This window comes from Dipodomys merriami, unplaced genomic scaffold, assembly GCF_024711535.1.
Source record: "Dipodomys merriami isolate MVZ:Mamm:240054 unplaced genomic scaffold, mDipMer1.0.p SCAF_5, whole genome shotgun sequence".
NCBI lineage: Eukaryota > Metazoa > Chordata > Mammalia > Rodentia > Heteromyidae > Dipodomys > Dipodomys merriami.
In genome coordinates this window covers 13,175,072-13,192,941 of record NW_027206068.1, presented here as the reverse complement: position 1 = coordinate 13,192,941, position 17,870 = coordinate 13,175,072, and the positions used below count along the sequence as shown (strand labels likewise).

Genomic DNA, 17,870 nt, shown 5'->3' with positions numbered 1-17,870 from the left:
TGGAAGTTAGGGCTTCAACACTGAATTCTGAGAGAATACAATTTGGCCATAATCAGTGTCTTGTGAATGGAGAACTCTGCAGTGTCAAAGTAGCAAACTGAACAAAAGATTCTCAAAGAGACCAAGGGCAGCAGCCATGATGACAGAGATGACCTGAGAAAGCTGATGACCAGAAAGGAGAATCAGTTGCTGGGAGAGGGTTGTCATGGTTACAATTGAGGTGAAGGTCAACTAAGGAGACCACTGGTGTGACTGTCCATTTTGCACAGTGAGTGGCAGATTGGTGTATTGTCATCTTGTGGCTGTGTAACCAGTTGTCCCACACTTGGCAGATAAAACAATGGACATCACCTCCCAGCTTCAGTGATAAGCAGAGCTCACAGAGCTGAGCTCAGTGTCTTTGGCTCATGGCCTCAGCCAACACCACTATTGAAGTGTGATGGGGCTAGAGACCTCACAAGGCTCCACAGAGGAGGCTCAGCTTCCAAGTTTGCTCATGTGATGGACAGGCAGGCTCAGATCCCTATTGGTTGTTGGCCAGAGACCTCTGTTCCTTGCCATGAGGACTCTGTGTAGGGCAACTCCCAATGGGGTTTTGCTTCTTCCCAAAGCAGGGGTGAGGAAAGTCAGGCCATATCAGGCCCTTCCCCCAAATCATCTGGTACCTGACATGACAGACCCATATGCTTCTGCTATGCTTTTCCTCTGCTTGGCCACCTTCCTGTATTGGCAATTCCATCTGAAATAATGTTATAAATATCCAAATGGCCCTTGGCAGAAAAATAATGTCTCCTAAGATACTGAGTACTTGCACACACAACAGAAGGCAGCTGGAGATGGAAGGTGCAAGTGTTTTATAAGCAACTCTTAGGGGTGATCATAGTGCCTTCAGATATTATTTTTTGGCATCATTTTAGATTCCCAGCAAAAAGGAGCAGAAAGCACAGGGTGCTCACATCCTTCGCCTTGACATACAGTCATTCTCACCATCCACATCTCACAGTGGATTTACACATTTTCTACCATTAGTGAACCAACATCGACACCGTATTGCCAACCCAAACCCATAGATGGTATTAGAGGTCACTCTGTGATATACTCTATGGCCTTTGGCAAATGTGTAATGACATGTGCCCATAGTACATAGAACTTGTTTCTGCCCTAAAAATCCTGGTTCCGTTTGTTCATTCCTCCTTCCCCAACCCCTGGTCATTACTGATCAGCTCATTATCTCAAGTCTTATCTTTGAAAGATACTATGCAGTTGGAACCATATAATAGGATTCCTGCATGTATTTCTGTAACTTAATAGTTCATTCCTGTTTAGTACTGAGTAATATTCGCTCACAACATTTCACGTGCATACATGCACAAGACTGGTGGGGGAAGGTATAGATGGGAGAGAGTGATAAGAGGTGACTGGGGTAGAGATGTATTGTGCATATAAATGAACGTGTTAAATTGAAACCCCCTTGTATAACTATTTGAAGTTAGTAGTCATTTTTAGCCAGATTGCTCTTTTTTTTTTTTTCTTGGATGGTTGGGCTTGAACTCTGGGCCTGGGAGCTGTCCCTCAGCTCTTCAGCTCAAGCGAGCGCTCTACCACTTGAGCCACAGAGCCACTTTGGTTTTCTGGTGTTTTATTGGAGATAAGAGTCTCTCGGATTTTCCTGCCCAGGTTGGCTTTGAACCGTGATCCTCAGATCTCAGCTTCCTGAGTAGCTAGGATTACAGGCATGAACCACCAGTGCCCAGCTAGATTATTCTTTTTTTTTTTTTTTTTTTTTTTGGTCTGGTCGTGGGGCCTGAACTCTGGGCCTGGGTGCTGTCCTTCAGCTCTTCAGCTCAAGGCTAGTGCTCTACCACTTGAGCCACAGCGCCACTTCCGGCTTTTTGCTTTTTGCTTATGTGGTGCTGAGGAATCGAACCCAGGGCCTCATGCATGCAAGGCAAGCGCTCTACCACTGAGCCACCTTCCCAGCCCCTAGATTATTCTTATAAGTAGTAAAGGTGATATAGTTGCTGTTCCAACTATGTAACTTTCATTTTATACTTTACCCATATGTGTCTTAGACGTTCTATGAACAACAGAACTGAGTTGGTAGGTTACAAACCGGAGGGGAATTTCTGGTTGAAACAGGTGGATTGGTAGCTATGTTGAAACATAAACACTCACCCTCAACTCCTGAAGTCAGCCACGCAGGCAGGCTTAGGTAGGCAATGAAACCAATCTGCCTCAGTGAGGGGCAGACATTTTCTCTTGGCTTGAAGACAAGTCTCCAGCTGCTGGAAAAGGCAAAGCTGTCTCAGAGACCAACACATAGAAAACAGCACAATGACCCCAATTAAAATGCTACCCAGCTAGAGTGAGCGCTTAAACCATAAACAATGCCTGTCATTCCAGTGCTTTATGATATGTCTTTAAGCTGTAACACGCTAAAATCTATACACACACACACACACACACACACACACACACACACACACACACACACACACACACACACACACACACACACACCACTGCCTTGCACTGGCCCTGGGTGGTAAGGGGGAGAGAGTGAAATTGCATATTCTCAGGATACATTACTGTTTGTAGAGGAAGATGAGCCAGTGGACATCCACCTATGATAGCATCAGTGAGGACATATTTACACTGAGGAATTAACAATGCGACGGCATTACAGGGTGCACAAGGGACACTACTTCCCAAGTTTGGATGATGGAAAAGCACCAAGTTCAAGGTGGTAACACTTATGAGGTACCCCATGGACTGCACACACATTGAAGCCAAGATTGCCTTCAATGGCATCCAGAGCCTCTTCTACCACATCAGTGAGGACTCTCAGCCAAGTTCTGTGGAGAACAGGGGCATAGGAAGGATGAAAGCCAACAGGTCAACTCAGTTGATCCCCATCAACACAGAAAAGCTACTGAAATCCTTCCCTCCTCCAGACAGCATTGAGAAAAGACAGAGGGAGACCCCAGGCACTATCTTGCAGAAGTCCCTATACAGACAAATGGGAGGCTGAAGAAACAGGCTCCCCACCCACAACCAGAAAACTAGCCAGGGAAGTGCCAAACACTCTACACGGAATGTGTGAGGCAGGTTAGCCAACACTGAAAAAAGGGAGTTTGAGGGCTGAGGGTCAACTCAGTGGTAGAGTACTTGCCTAATATACACAAGGCCCTTGGCTCCATCCCCAGCACCACCACAAACAAACAAAAAACAAACATCCATGAAATTTTGCAAGTTTTATTGAGCATTTACTAGATATCAAGTTCTAGGCTAGTATATAGTAAATGAGAGTGCAGGAATGAATTTCCCCCTTGAGGCATGAGGCTATGACCTAAGCTGAGATTTTCCCTGCTATTCCACTTTGAATCTTACCAAGTCTTATGGTATGAATGCTCCAGAACTTCACTGAATAAATGGCAATCTTTATATTCTTGAAGTCATTTCTTCCAAATACAGTTCAGCACGATGTTGAATTTTGGGGATTTAAAAGTGAAGGGAACCGTTCTCATAGAGCGCTCATCCTACTATTCCTGAATGACAGGTCTGAGGAGTTTTTCTTATTGTTGTTGCTGTTGCTGCTGCTGTTTGTTGTGGTGGCACTGGAATTGAACCCAATATGAAATATGACATAGGTTCTGGCTAACTTGCTTTGGGCTATACTTGAACTTGTGATCCTGCTAGTGCTGGGATGGTAGACATGCCCATGCGTATCTCTGCTTTTAGAGAATAATCTAAGGACAGCTCCCCTTCATTCAGAAAAATCCTAGATAATTTCAGCTCTCCTATGATTTTATTTTCATTCTCTTGGCTGCTCCTAAATATTGTGTAGAAATACTTATAATGCAAACTCTGCCTGCCTCCCCTTTCTTCAGGAAGCCTTCCCTGCAACCTTAACAGGCTTGTCTCAGTGGTTTGTGACAACCTCTGGCATTCTACTTGAGGTACCCGATAATCCTATTGCATGTCTGCTCATGGGCAAAGAGACAGCACCACTCAATAGACCCTCAATAAACAGTTGTTTCACTGAACAGTTCTTCCAGCTAAAATGGTCTTCAGTGCTCTGGTTCCTAGAAAGCCTCAAATTTCAAAATCCAGGGTAAAAGCAAGTGTGAGAAGAGGCCTTGGGACTGGAGGTGCAGCACAGACATGGTTCTGGAGCCTGCAGATCTTCACATAAGATTCATGTATTTCATGTTTATGAATGTCTCTTCCTAAGTACACAGTATGTACAACCATCTCTCTCCACTGCCCCTGGTACTGTGCAAGGCCTGAGTACACTCACTCCTTATCATCCTATTGAGAGTGTGTTGGGTGCAAGCAAGTGCATCTAACAGTAAACAGCAGTAACCTTGGGAAACAGGGCTCGTAGGAGATGCCAGTACTCCTGCAAGTGGAGCTGGTCCCTTCCCTTTCCCCTTCCCAGCAGTCACCCCCTAAGTTCCCTAGAGAATGTCTCTCCAAATGACTTGGTGACTTAAGTCAAAAAGCAAGATGTCAGTAGGACCAAATTCCCTCTGAAACCTGTCGGAGAAAATCCTGTGTTGTCTTAGCTTCTGGAGGTGGTGGACAAGACTGGGCATTCCTGGATTGGCACTACATCACTCAAATCTCGGCGTCTGTCACATATGTTCTCTCTGTGTGTTTATCTTCACACACAGATTTCTTTGTTTAAGGGACCAGTGGAGCAGCGGCAGGGAGGCTCAGCCAGTGATCTCATCTTAATGACATTCGCAAAAACTATTTCCGATTAAGATCCCACCCCCAGGGGTACTTGCAAGTCAGCACTTGAACGGATCTTTGGAGAGGGCTACAGTTTCATCGCTAACACCCAGGCTATGAACACAGTGCTACCTAGACATCAGACAATAGGACTCTTCCCTCTGTCTTCAAGATGCGTCCCTCCCCCAATCTGGTGGTTGAACCCTTTGGGTATTTACAGACCTTAGCCACTGTTCTAAGCCATCAGTGTTGGGTTTCCAGGCACAAGTTATATAATTCGACAATAAGCACAAAGGGATGTGGCTGGGGACTTTAAGGAGCAAGAAGTAAGAGAGGAGCTTTAAGAAGCAAGAGGGGAAACAAGTCAGGAACTTCCCCAGCCCTTAAGCGAGGTGGGCGGGCAGTGACCACAGGCTGTGAGGGAGGCCCGGGACCGGGCACCGGAGGTCGGCAGGGGGCGCCCGAGGGCCTGCGGAAGAGAGGAGGGGCGCGGAGGATGAGATGCTGGGCGGGGCCATGGGTGGGGAGGGGCGCGATGGGTGGGGCAGGAAGGGCTCTGGGACCAGATGCTGGGCGGGGCCCAGGGACGGGGTGCTGGACCGGGCCCAGGGATGAGTTGCTGGGCGGGGCGCTGGGCGGGGCGCTGGGCGGGGCGCTGGGCGGGGCGCTGGGCGGGGCGCTGGGCGGGGCGGGACGCTCCAGCAACTTTTTGGTTGGCTGCCCCCCATCCCTGTGCTGACGACCCAGGCCTGTTTTAAACTTGGTCTCGCGGGCGCCCTCCCCTTTCGACCGCGCAGCCCTCTTCGGTAAGTTGGTCAGCCTTTTGGGCTGTGGGGCCACCGCCACGTGGCCTCGGGCCTCGCCCCCCTCCCTCCCCCCAGGCGCCCGCCTCCTCCCGACGCGGGAGCCGGGAGTTTGGCGAAGCCCCTGGGTGAGGTCCCCCTAGGGTGGGACCCTAGGGCCCTGGGTGGCCTCCAGGCCTTTGGCGCTCGTGGGGCCCTCGGCGGCCCGGGAATCCGGGTGAAGTGGGTGCGATCAGAGGTCTGAGGCTTCCTGCAGAGTTCCCATCCGAGCAGTGCCACTGTAGAGTTACCGACAAGGCGGAGGTAATCTCGCCCCCACAGTCACCCCGACACCACCAGTGCCTGCCAGTGCCCACTTGGCGCGGCAGTGGAGTTTGTAGAAGGCTTGGGGGTGACTTGGGTACTTGTTCCGCATGGTAAGTCAGGCGGGCCACGGATCCCATCACTTTCTACCCCAGATCCATCTTGGGCAGAGCACAGGCCAGTGAATGGCCCGTCTTGGTGTGCTGTCCCGGGGTGGGGGTGGGGGGATCAGAACCATTGGATCTGACCTGGATAGAGATCTAGATATCCTAATTATGCCTACCAAGATGTAGCAAGAGTGCCCCGGTCTCGTGGAGAGTCTAAGCCTTGCGATATCTGCCTTTTGAGCAGCCATCAGCGTGTTTATAAATCATACAAGTTGCTGTACTGGAGTACGTTCTTTTAATGGGGGGAGTCTAAATTTAGACCTGAGGCTGTCGGGCTGTTCTGCCACTTAGTGACAGTGTAAAGCCTGGGCTTGGCATGTGTTCTTCAGCTAAGTTCCCTTCTAATGAGGAGGGGGCTGGGAGGGATCTCGATGTTAAAAAGGAATAGCATCAAGTGCTGCAGCCCGTGAGCTGAACACGGAAACGACTGTCCAGAAAAGCTCAGTGTCTGGCCAGTAGCCCTTCACAGGACCATTCAGTAAATGGTCTTCATTTTACAACTCTGCTTTAGGGGTTAGGATCCCTATCAAGCCAAGTAAGTTTAACTTGGACACATGGGAGGCTTGAGCTGAGCGCCAGTCCCAGGCATGTCAGTGAGTCAGGGTTTATTTAAGGATTCAATTAACTGCTCTCAACCCCTGGGATCAGCCACGGGGCAAACAAGTTTCTTGCTGCTTTTTACATGTAGAGCTGTAAAAGGTATGATTCGGTTTTTACTGTAGCCAGTATAATGTTTCACTTTCCTAAACTTGATACTGTTGGATGTTAATACAAGGAAAGAGAAAGTTGGATGGATGGAACTCAAGAGTATAAGGATCTTAGTTTGCTTCATTTTACTCAGCTGCAAATCAGAAAACTCCCAAGTGCCAGAAATTTGGAGGTTAGGGCTTTGTACCAAAGTTCTACTGAAGGCAGCTAACAGCCATAACAGAAGCCATTCTTTTGAAAAACTAAAGCTCTGATATATTCCTTTCCAGGTGCAGTGGAAGAGTCCTAGTGGTCATAAGGTATGTATGGGCCAAATGGAAGAGTTTGCCTCACAGTGAAGTTGAATTGTTGGCCGAGGATGAGAACTCAAATCTGACTGGACCTGCTTCCACACTGATGGGTTAAAAGGATTTACCTGAGGCCAATTGATAAGCAGGAATTTACTAAATGTAGTCACATCACCCCTTAAGTTCTGCTTTTTACATAATTATGGGGAGAACTGTTAAGACCTCAACCAAGAGGGTGATTTATTAGCTGCAGATCTGAGTACCTGCTGTGATACTTCTTTTATAGGTCTTGGTGCTTAAAAGAATTGAAGATCCTGAAGACAAGTTATCCAAAACAGATTTGACTTCTTCACCCCTTTATTGATGGACAAGTTGATTGCAAGGGAGTATAAAGGATTTTTTAAAAATGAATTTGCAACATTTATCAAGTCCTAACAGAATTTTACTGAATGTACATTTATAGTTCAATAAATATACTTTTAAAAACATCCTTTCTGGTGTCTTTGAAATAATATCATTTGCTATTACTGACTAAGAGCTTACTACGAGCAGGATGCTTGCCATTTTGTGCATGTTAAATGATTGAAGCACACAGGCAATACCTGAGAAGTAGGTACAAGTCCTTAAAAGCAATGCTTGTAATTCTATCTTCTCACTAGGCTGACAAGTTTGGGGCCAGCCCAGGCAGAGCAAGCTGGGAGACTTATCTCCCAAGGAAACAGCAAAAATACTGCAATTGAGGTATGGCTTTAGTAGTAGAGACTGTTTGCATTATCCCCACCTCTGGTCCTCAGCTCCACCCAGACCTGACCTCCCCCATATATATGGTTTCTACTCCCTCTCTTACCCCCAGAGCTACCCATCTGGATTGGGGCAGATGCCAAATGGCTCCCTTATGATACTCTTCTCTTGTGCCTACCTTCCTCCCGCCTGGTCCCCTGGGATGGTCGTGATGAATCCTAACAGTCAACCTTAATTGAATTGAAGGTGAAACTGTTCAAGCCCAGAACCAGCAAAAAAGAATTGGCACATTCAGATTGTAAAAAATTCACTGGCCAAACTTAATCCCAATTAAGTTGAGCCTTGGCCAATTTGGTTCTATAGAGGCTAGCATACTTACTGGTAGGGATTCTACCGATTGAGCTATACTGCTAATCCCTTTTGTTAGTTTTTGAATAGAGTTTCAAACTTAATGTCCAAACTGGCCTAGATTCCTGTTTGTGTTCCCCTGATTTGGGATGGAAGATACCTGTATATGGCTCAACTACTGGTCAAGATGGGATGTCAAACATGGCCAAAACTGGTTTCCAATCTCAACCATTAACCATTAAGTCTTATCCCAAGCTGTCATAGTCACAAGAGATTTTCTTCATGCAAGTCTCTCACTTGGGATTACTGTCTTCTGAAAACATTTGACCAGACTTCAGATACTCCACCCCCCACCCCAGGAAAGCCTGGTAGTTTAATCTTGCCCTTTCATTCCTGCTTTGTTAACATGCTGGGTCTAAGGTAGCAGAGGGTCCCTTATCACTAAGTGCAAGTAGCTAGGTTTTAGGAGCAAATCTTAGCCAGGCATGATGGCTCAGGAGGCTGGAACCTGGAGAATCATTGTTCAAAGCCAGCCCAGGCAGAGAAGACCCTTAACCAAAAGGCCAGGCTGGAGGCATGGGTCAAATGGTAGACTGCTAGCCAAGCAAGTTGCATGTGAGGCCCTGAGCTCAAACCCCAGTACCTTACCAAGAACCTTTTCCTGTATGCTTGAATCATTTATGCATCAACACTCAAAATGACAAGTATTTGCTGTTCTTAGTAAGTAAAAGGTACTAAGAAAAGCAAATATTCCAGAATAAAATTGCTGTATTTCTAAGGGGTTTGAAACCTAAAGTATTTTATTAGATATTTTGGTAAATATTTGCTGACTATTAAGTCCTTTGTGTTTACAGTTGCTTATACATTGTGTGATGAAGGTGGTTGGCTGTTTCCACTGATGTGTTATAAGGGATAATTTCACTGTATCTGGGTCAATGGCTGAAGGATTTTATACAAACTGAGGAAATCAATATTTATGCCCGTACTACTTTAGGTTTCAACCCCCTTGGAAATACATCTATTTTATACTGGAATATTTGACTTTTATTAAGAACAGCAAATGCTTGTCATTTTGAGTGTTGTTACATAAATGATTCCAGCACACAGGAAAGATTCTTACCCCTTATAACTAACCACATTCTCCAAATGACCTGGCATGTTTTATATAAAGATATACAACACAACCACAATAAATAATTAGATGGGAAAATTAAAAGCCCAGCAAGAAGAGAGCAGAAAAGTAAACCAAGCTATTAGACTCATTCTCTGGCTAACTTGACTGCTCTTTTAAGAGCAGAAAAATAAAGCCAGCTGCCAAAAATTGATTCAGCAATTGACCACCGCATCAATGTAGAAGAGACTGGGCCTAAGATGCTCTTTCTTCCCTCAAGAACTCAAAAACTTTGAAAGAAGTGGAACAGTGTCTGATAAGGATTTAGGAATGGTAGAGGTTTCTGTGTTTGAACAAATGTCCACTGACTGGATGACCTGGGTTGTCAGCTAAAGCCAGAGGTAACATTTCCTTAGAGGAAACCCATGCCCAGTCTGCAAATAAATAGCCAGAGATATGTTTGAAAAGTTTATTTTTTTTAAATTTCATTCTCATAAAAATTACTGTTCCAAAATTGACTATGTTTAGAAACTGAGGTTCTGATTACAGTATTTTGTGATAGAGTTGTGGTACATCACAATCCTCAAGTATGCAACTGTGACTAGAAGGCCCCCTGGTGGAGCTTCTTTAAACTGTACTGGACCCTTTTGCCCTGCCCCCACGCCCACCCCTTTACCATCTGCATCTCCAGAAGAACAGCTCCACTCTAGTCTGTATCAGAGACAAAGAGATTATACTCAGTCTTATCTATTTGATGCATGTCACCCTGCTATGTTTTCTGGGAGCAGAGCAGACTGTGGGAGCTGATGGAATGAGGTGTAGTGCCATTAACGTTAGACGACCTCTCTTGAATGTTACCCATATTCCATGGCAGCACAGACCTGTGTCTGTCTGACTGTCACCTTTAGGCCTCCTATGGTGGAGAGATATGTAGAACTTTGAGAATCGTCAGTCTAAAGCTTCTCTAATATGGCAGTCACCAGCCAAATGTCGCTACACAGTACTTGAAATACTACTGCTCTACATTGACATGTGTTGGAGACATTGCTTTAAAAAAAACCAACTAGAATATGAATATGAAGAATATGAAAGTAAAAATCTCAATTTTAAAATGATTGCAAGTTAAATGATAATTGGGTACACTGGGTTGGACAGTATGCTTTAAAAATTATGTAAATATGAGTTGCTTTATATTTCTATTAGAACTGGTGTAAAACAGGGATAAAAATAGACATGGAAATATGCAAATAGTAGCCCACGATGTCATAGAAAGATACTGTTCTACTAAAGAGAGCCTCAAGGAAAGAAAGTAAGATTAGCACTCAAAATGCAGAACTTACAAAGAAGCCACTATTTTATTCAAGGACAGAAGCTGCAGGGGTAGGGAGCTGGCACTATTTAGAAAACTTGGCATAAATTCTACTCTCACTCTGCTTGTGCTGCTGGAGATTTTAAACATGAGGCTTAATGTATTTTTTTTGGACACTCTTATTCTATGCTCTTCACAAACATTTGTGTGCTCATGAGAGTAATCAAGACCAAAGGATTTGGCATAGTGAGTTTCATCAAAATATAACTTCCTGAGCCTGGTGTGGTGCACAAGCCTATAATCCCAGCACTCAGGAGACTAGAAGCAGGAGGACCAAGTCTTCCTTAGTGAAGAATTCAAATGAATAGGTCTGGTCTCTTGATTTAGTCTTCTCTCTCTCTCTCTCTCTCTCTCTCTCTCTCTCTCTCTCTCTCTCTCTCTCTAGTAATATAGTTTGGGGGCTTTTTATGGATGGAGAAACATTGGGGAAGTAGCACCATAAATATCAGAACTTGTATAAAGTACTCTTTTTTTTTAACTACCTATGTTAAGCAAAACATTCCATGACATTCTCTTCTTCCCTCTGTTTTATTCAACTGCCCTAAAAATCAGGTCTGTGTAAGATTCTCTTTTGATAGTTTTCTTGGACCTAATAATGATGTTTTGCTTTCTTCTAAACCCAGGGCTTCAGGTATACTAGGCAAGTAGTATATTTCCAGCAACATTTCCAGCCTTCCATTTCCAGCCTTCACAGTGAACAAAATCTTCCCTTAGTTTTCATATCTCTCTTTGACACTGTTTCTTAGTTGGGGAGATATTTGATATTATCCAGAGATATTTGATTGTCACAACTTGGCATTGTGTGTGTGTGTGTGTGTGTGTGTGTGTGTGTGTGTGTGTGTGTGTGTGTGTGTATGGGGTTGCTACTAAGCATATGGTCGGAAGAGACAGGAGATGCTGCAAAAATACAGGACCTCCCCTATAACAAAGGCTAGTCTGGTTAGACACCAGTGGCTACTTAGGAGGCTGAAACCTGAGGATTGCAGCAATTGGGAAATGCCATCTTAGGATGTATCATTCCCATCAACACCCATCTGCTAAGGTGGAGCACCTGGCTATTTCTGTCTATCACATTACTACTCAAAGGGTGTCCAATCTAGGAGGCCTAAGAGGGCTTTATTGCAAGTGCTCTAGTTCTTAGTATTATTTTAAGACAAGAGATAATAGATTTTCTTTTAGCTTCCTCATAAAGCTAGAGTTATTGATTGTAAGTGACTCCCAATTTGTTCATCACAAACTACTAACATTCATGTTTTGATTTTTTTTTAAAATTTTGTTCAGGTCCCTGAGGCTTGAACTCAGTGTCTGGGTGGTGCCTTTAAGCTAGTGCTGTATCACTTGAGCCACATATATATATATATATATATATATATATATATATATATATATATATATATATATATATATATATAAAATTTGTATTGAAGATGAGTCTCACAAACTTCTCTACCAGGGCTGGCTTCAAATCACAATCCTTAGATTTCAATCTCCTGATCAGCTAAGATTACAAGTATGAGCCACTGGTGCCTGGCTGCATTTTTAGACTTTTTTTTTTTTGCTATGTGGTGCTGAGGAATCGAACCCAGGGCCTCATGCATGCAAGGCAAGCGCTCTACCACTGAGCCACCTTCTCAGCCCCATTTTTAGACTTTTGAGACAGTCTTATTATGTATCTTAGGCTGGTCTCAAACCACAACCCTCCTGCCTTAGCCTCCTGAGTCTTGGGATTTCAGGCATGAACCACCACACCTTATTAGTGGCATTCTTTATCAGAGCTTGCTGAAGCTTGCCCAAGTTGGCTAAGGGACCATCACATCTATGGCCTGGCTTGAGTCCATAAACCATACAAAGGTGATTCTCACAACCTGTTTTCCCAACAAACAGCTTTAGTCTTCACTAGGGGCCCTTAGCTTGACTAAAGTCCATTCACCAATTAGCTGAAGAAGGAAAAAAGAGAAAACACCTGGCAAAGAATTGAGATCAAACATCAGTAATTATGTTCCATCTCTAGAGTTTTGACATCGACCAGCGTATTCTAACTTTAGATTCCAAGGGAGCAAGGCAAATCTGAAAACATTCCATTCTTCTACTGGCAAAATGCAAAGCAGCCCTGTGCAGTGCTTGGGAGTGACTCTCTGCCTGTAGTTGGTGGTGTGACCCTTTCACACTCAGGGCAGTCCCACCAGGGCGAGAACATGTTCAAGCAATCCATGCTGTCTGCACAAGGTGATGGCACTTTTCTCTCAAGGGCAGTGATTGGGTAGAGACACCAGAGTCTTGCGGGGGAGGGGTTAGTATCGCGAGAGCTGACAGGGCTGCCTACCTCTCAAGTTGGAGGTGTCCAAGTGCTCTTTTTCATTGTCTTATTCACATGGGCATTTCTCATCTTACACTTCCTTGCATAAAAAAAATACAGCACGTGACCTGTAGTGACAAACAGTATGGAGATGAAGACCAGCATGCCAAACTGCTGTGGCCTCGGGGCCAGCAGGACGAGGACGAAATGAATGAGATCCATAAGGTAGTTCAGAGAGCACTGCACGCCGTTCACAGCCCCTCGCTCTGCTTCTGGAATGTTCTCCTGGAGAAGTTGAGTCACAGTGAGATCAAATGACCAGAGACCTGTAGGACAGCAGTTCCAGGGAAGAATAAATGTGAGTAGGTGAAGAGGACTGGCTAGAGTGATTGCCTTGGTCAGTGTAACTCTGCTGCTCGTCTGGGGAACAGAACTAGATACTCACTCGCTGGAGGATTCCATAGGAGCACTGTAACATGTGCAGCTCTGTGTCTGGCCTTCCTGCATGGGAGTTACTCTCAAAATTTGATGTGTTATAAATTGCTTTGGCTTTGTTTTCTGTGTTTTGAGACAAGAGCTTGCTATATAATTTGAGCTGCCCTTCAGATCTTCCTGCCCCAGCCTTCTGCGTGCTGAGATGATAGACGTGATGCCAAACCCAGCTAAGTGATCTTTGTGAATCACCATCACATCAACCATTATCATATAGGCCCCAACTTCAGCTTAGATGAATTTATTTTTTCCACTTTATTGCAAAATGTTTAGAGACCAAAATCTTGGGATTCAAATCAACTTCAATTCCAGATTTTTCCCCCCCATTTACTCCTGCCTTAGCAGATGAGAAATTGAGCTCCTGACATCTTTCTCCTTTTTTTTTTTTTCACCAGTATTAGGGCTTGAACTCAGGGCCTGGGTGTTGTTTCCTAAGTTTTTCACTCAAGGCTGGTGTTCTACCACTTGAGCCACAGCTTTACTTCCAGCTTTTTGGTGGTTAACTGGAGATAAGAGTCTCATGGTCTTTTCTGCCTAGGCTGGCTTCAAACTGTGATCCTCAGATCTCAGCCTGCTGAGCAGTGAGGACTACAGGTGTGAGCCACCAACCCCTTGTTTCTCCTTCCTATTTTCAAGCATGAAAGGCTACTCATCCAAAGGCTACATTATCATGTTTCTGAAGCAGCCACCAGGACCTGGTTTCCTAGCCAGGATTCCTCTGGCTTTTCCCAAGACTTAGCAGTGGTCTTGGTCCCAGAACTTAGTTCTGGACTTGAATCATTTAGAGGTAATATGCTAGGTCCTCCAGTATCCACCTTTACAGAGAGTTGGCTGGACCCTCTGTTCTCCCAGACAGTTCTAGTTACCCTGCTGTGGCCCCCACCGCATTCCTTACCCAGTCCCTCACCTTCTGGGCTATCCTGGCCTCACTGGAAGCCCCACACTCTCCAAATGGCTCTGCTGAAACCCATGTCCCACACAGCCCAGCTTGGATTACAGCAGAGCCCAGCTGTAAATTCCTTACCCCTGGCCTTTAGCAGGCATGGCTTACAAAATCAGAGACGATTTGTACAATGCTACAATGGTACTACGTGCAGTGCTCCAGGAAGTGAGGGCTAATTATGCACCGAGAATTCTTTCTAAATCAAGGGCATAGAGTTACTGTTCTTAGATGTTAAAAGAAGGGAAGAGGCTTTTAAGCAATGTGCCATTCCTATTGTAGGCAGAAGCAAGTTTGCTTCCATTAGAGTAGAAAAACCACTTCACTGAGCAAAGTCCCAGTGGAGCCTATGCCTGGAGGATACATGGTAAAGACAAGGCTGGCCACAGCGCAACATTGAGAGGACCAGGCATCCATGGCTACCAGGCATGGAAGCTGGCCTTGCCAACAGAGGCATAGCTACTGCATCCTTCTGGGCACCAGTAGTCTGTTTTGTTTTTGTTTTTTTTTTTGTTGTTGTTGGCAGGTCAACACCACACCACCAACCCTAAGGTCATTTATAATCCTAATAGAAACACAGTCTTAAGCATTACCATTTAACACTGTGATTCTCTGTGACTCAGTGCCCTGCCCCTCCCCCAAAGTAGCCCTAGTAAAGCATCAAAATCACAGCTAAAATACAGGGCTGACAGTGGTGACTGAAGATGAGTGTTCCAACCTGTTTTTAACATGTATCTTGTGTTGTCTAAGCACATTACCTATAGGAGTTATCTTGGCAGCTTCTCAGGACCCCCTGGTAGGGAGGTATGTTTGCCCATTACCCGATTACAGATCAGGAAATAGTGAACGAGGCATCCTGGCTGCAGGTCTTGACTGTATCAGCATCAAGAGGAACAAAGCACAAGTGGTTCATGCCTGTAATCTTACTACTCTAGAGGATTGTAGTGTGAAGCTAACCTGGAGAGAAAAGTAAGACTATCTCCAGTTAACCAGCAAAAAAGTAGAACTGGAGGCATGGCTCAAGTAGTAGAGCACCAGCCATGAGCAAGAAAGCTGGGCTGGAGACCAGGAGTTCAAGTCTAGTGTATACATGCACACATACATACATACACACATACATACATACATACATATATATACACACACACATACAGAGTATCAAGAGAGACCTATGTCTTTGGAATTCTCATGCAGGACACAGTGAGAAAAATGCTACTGCCACAGCAAAGGCCAAACTTTCCCAGACTGCAGGCTCTACAGATGCACCCATGTTTGCCAGATGTGGTCATTTCCTTTGCATCAGGAAAGCCAGGGATCTTGGTGGACTGCAGTTCCTGGTAGACTGTTTTGTTTTCCCTTTACAGTGAAATCCTTAATCACATTATAATATGCATTGTATAAATCTTAAGTGGCCAATCTAGTTTTTTATGAGATGAAAAGGTAGACAGACAAATCAAATGCAATAGAAAAGATCATCCTCTCATTAGGTACCTCACTGAAACTATATGTAAGCCAAATACTCTCTAGGTGAAAAAAAATAGGTTTCTAAGTCAGTTGTCTGGTACAATTTCTTTTACATTTCCTTTCCAACAGAGGAATGTGGTTCCAAGCCTAGCCCGTGGTTTTTTGTTTTGTTTTGTTTTTGTTTTTGTTTTTGTAGGTCATGAGGCTTGAACTGTGGGTCTAGGTGCTGTCCCTCAGCTCTTCAGCTCGAGGCTAGCGCTCTACCACTAGAGCCACAGCACCACTTCCTGCTTTTTCTGCTTATATGGTGCTGAGGAATCAAACCCAGGGCCTCGTGCATGCAAGGCAAGTGCTCTACCACTGAGCCACCTTCCCAGACCTTTAGCCTATGTTTTTAAAACTGCTTGATATGGGCCTTCAAAACTCTCATTTCCTCTCTTCTAATCTACAGAACAAGGGATTCATGAATCCATGTTGCAGACATCAGGAATACAATCCTCCCATCCTCCACCATGGCCTCGAGACAAAGAAGATGCTCTAAGACCCTGGGACTTTGTGCTGCATCAGTGCCTGATGTGGTACCCGGGTGAGTATGTGACAAAAGCTTATTGATGGATGGGAAAGACATGCTTGGTCTTCGATCCACATCCTTCACTACCTGCCACCACACTTGGCACTCCTCTGTTTCTGACCTGAGGAAAGGGTGGGAAAGCCCGTGGGGCTGAACTATGCTGTCAGGGAGGGCCTTTGAAGGTGGTGACTTTGCAATTGGATAGTGGGAGACAGGCTTGGGCAAAATAAATGGTACCATTTGAGCTAGGTATAGTGGCTCACTATCACATTGTCCCATCACATTGGAGGCTGAAGCAAGAAGATCTTGAGGTCAAAGTCAGCTTAGGCTACATAATGAGACCCAGTTCACAAAACAAAACAAAACAAAAATATATTTAAGAGATGATACTGTTAGGGTACAAACCCAATTATGTCAAAGAACAAGGCCCAGACCTCCTTTTGTTGTTGTTTTGTGCCAGTGGGGTTTGAACAGGGTCTGGGCACTATCCCTGAGCTCTTTTACTCAAGGCTAGCACTCTATCCCTTGAGCCACAGCTCCACTTCCAGCTTTTTTGTAGCTTAGTGGAGATAAGAGTCTCATGGACTTTCCTGTCCAGACTGGCTTCGAACAGTGATCCTCAGATCTCAACCTCCTGAGTAGCTAGGATTACGGGTATGAACCAACAGCACCCAGTGAGATTTTTTCCATCTCATGATTACTTGATTACATTGATTACAAGAGCTTTTAGTTGCTTTCTGTCACCACCATTTCTCCCCAACAAGTCATTATTGGAGTTGCCAAGCATTGAAGGTCCAATAGTTTTTTATTTAATTTTTTTTGTCAAACCTAGGGCTTGAACTCAGGGCCTGAACTCAGACACTGTCACTGGGATTTTTTTGGCTTATTTTATGTTTATATTTTGTTTTTTGTGGGTTTTTTCTCTCAAGGCTAGCACTCTACCACTTTGAGCTACAGCTCTACTCCATTTTTCTCATGGTTAATTGGAGATAAGAGTCTCATGGACTTTTCCTGCCCATGCTGTTTCCAAAGCCGTGATCCTCAGATCTCAGCCTCCTGAGTAGCTAGGATTACAAGTATGAGCCACTGGCACCCAGCTAGTTTTTCATTTTGTTTTATTAAGCACTCTAATGAAAGCAGGTACATTCCCACCACTAGAAATGAAGGATACAGTAGACAGCAAAGTTCAGAACCCAGGTCTGTGGGGCAGACAAGCTTGTAGCCTCAGTGTCAGGCACCCTATCTTTGAGAAGATTGTCCATCTCCCTCCCCCAAGCAGCATCTTCTCCATGAAATTGCTCTTTCTTCTCTCCTCATCCTAATTCCACCAATATTCAACAGATTTAGGTCAAAACAAACCTTCCACATATACACCATCTGCAGTAGGTAGCATGTATATGCTTGATGCTCAGCAAGTACAATTTTTCAAGTGTGTGTGTGTGTGTGTGTGTGTGTGTGTGTGTGTGTGTGTGTGTGTGTGTGTGTGTGTGTATGCTTGTGCACATGTGCTGGTAATGGGGCTTGAACTCATAC

General features: G+C 44.8%; 1 long non-coding RNA gene and 1 other non-coding gene across 3 annotated transcripts; both read left to right on the top strand.

The window, feature by feature from the left end:
- Positions 1–5,459: 5,459 nt before the first annotated feature.
- LOC138810049 (uncharacterized) lies at positions 5,460–7,454 on the top strand. 2 transcript variants are annotated; one of them, XR_011367005.1, is made up of 3 exons: positions 5,460–5,543; positions 6,988–7,017; positions 7,292–7,454. It is a non-coding gene; the product is annotated as an uncharacterized lncRNA (long non-coding RNA). The 2 variants fall into 2 exon arrangements; XR_011367006.1 differs by lacking the exon at positions 5,460–5,543 and adding an exon at positions 5,644–5,843.
- On the top strand, positions 7,068–7,142 carry LOC138810276 (small nucleolar RNA SNORD93). Its single transcript, XR_011367080.1, has one exon. It is a non-coding gene; the product is annotated as a small nucleolar RNA SNORD93 (small nucleolar RNA).
- Positions 7,455–17,870: the final 10,416 nt, after the last annotated feature.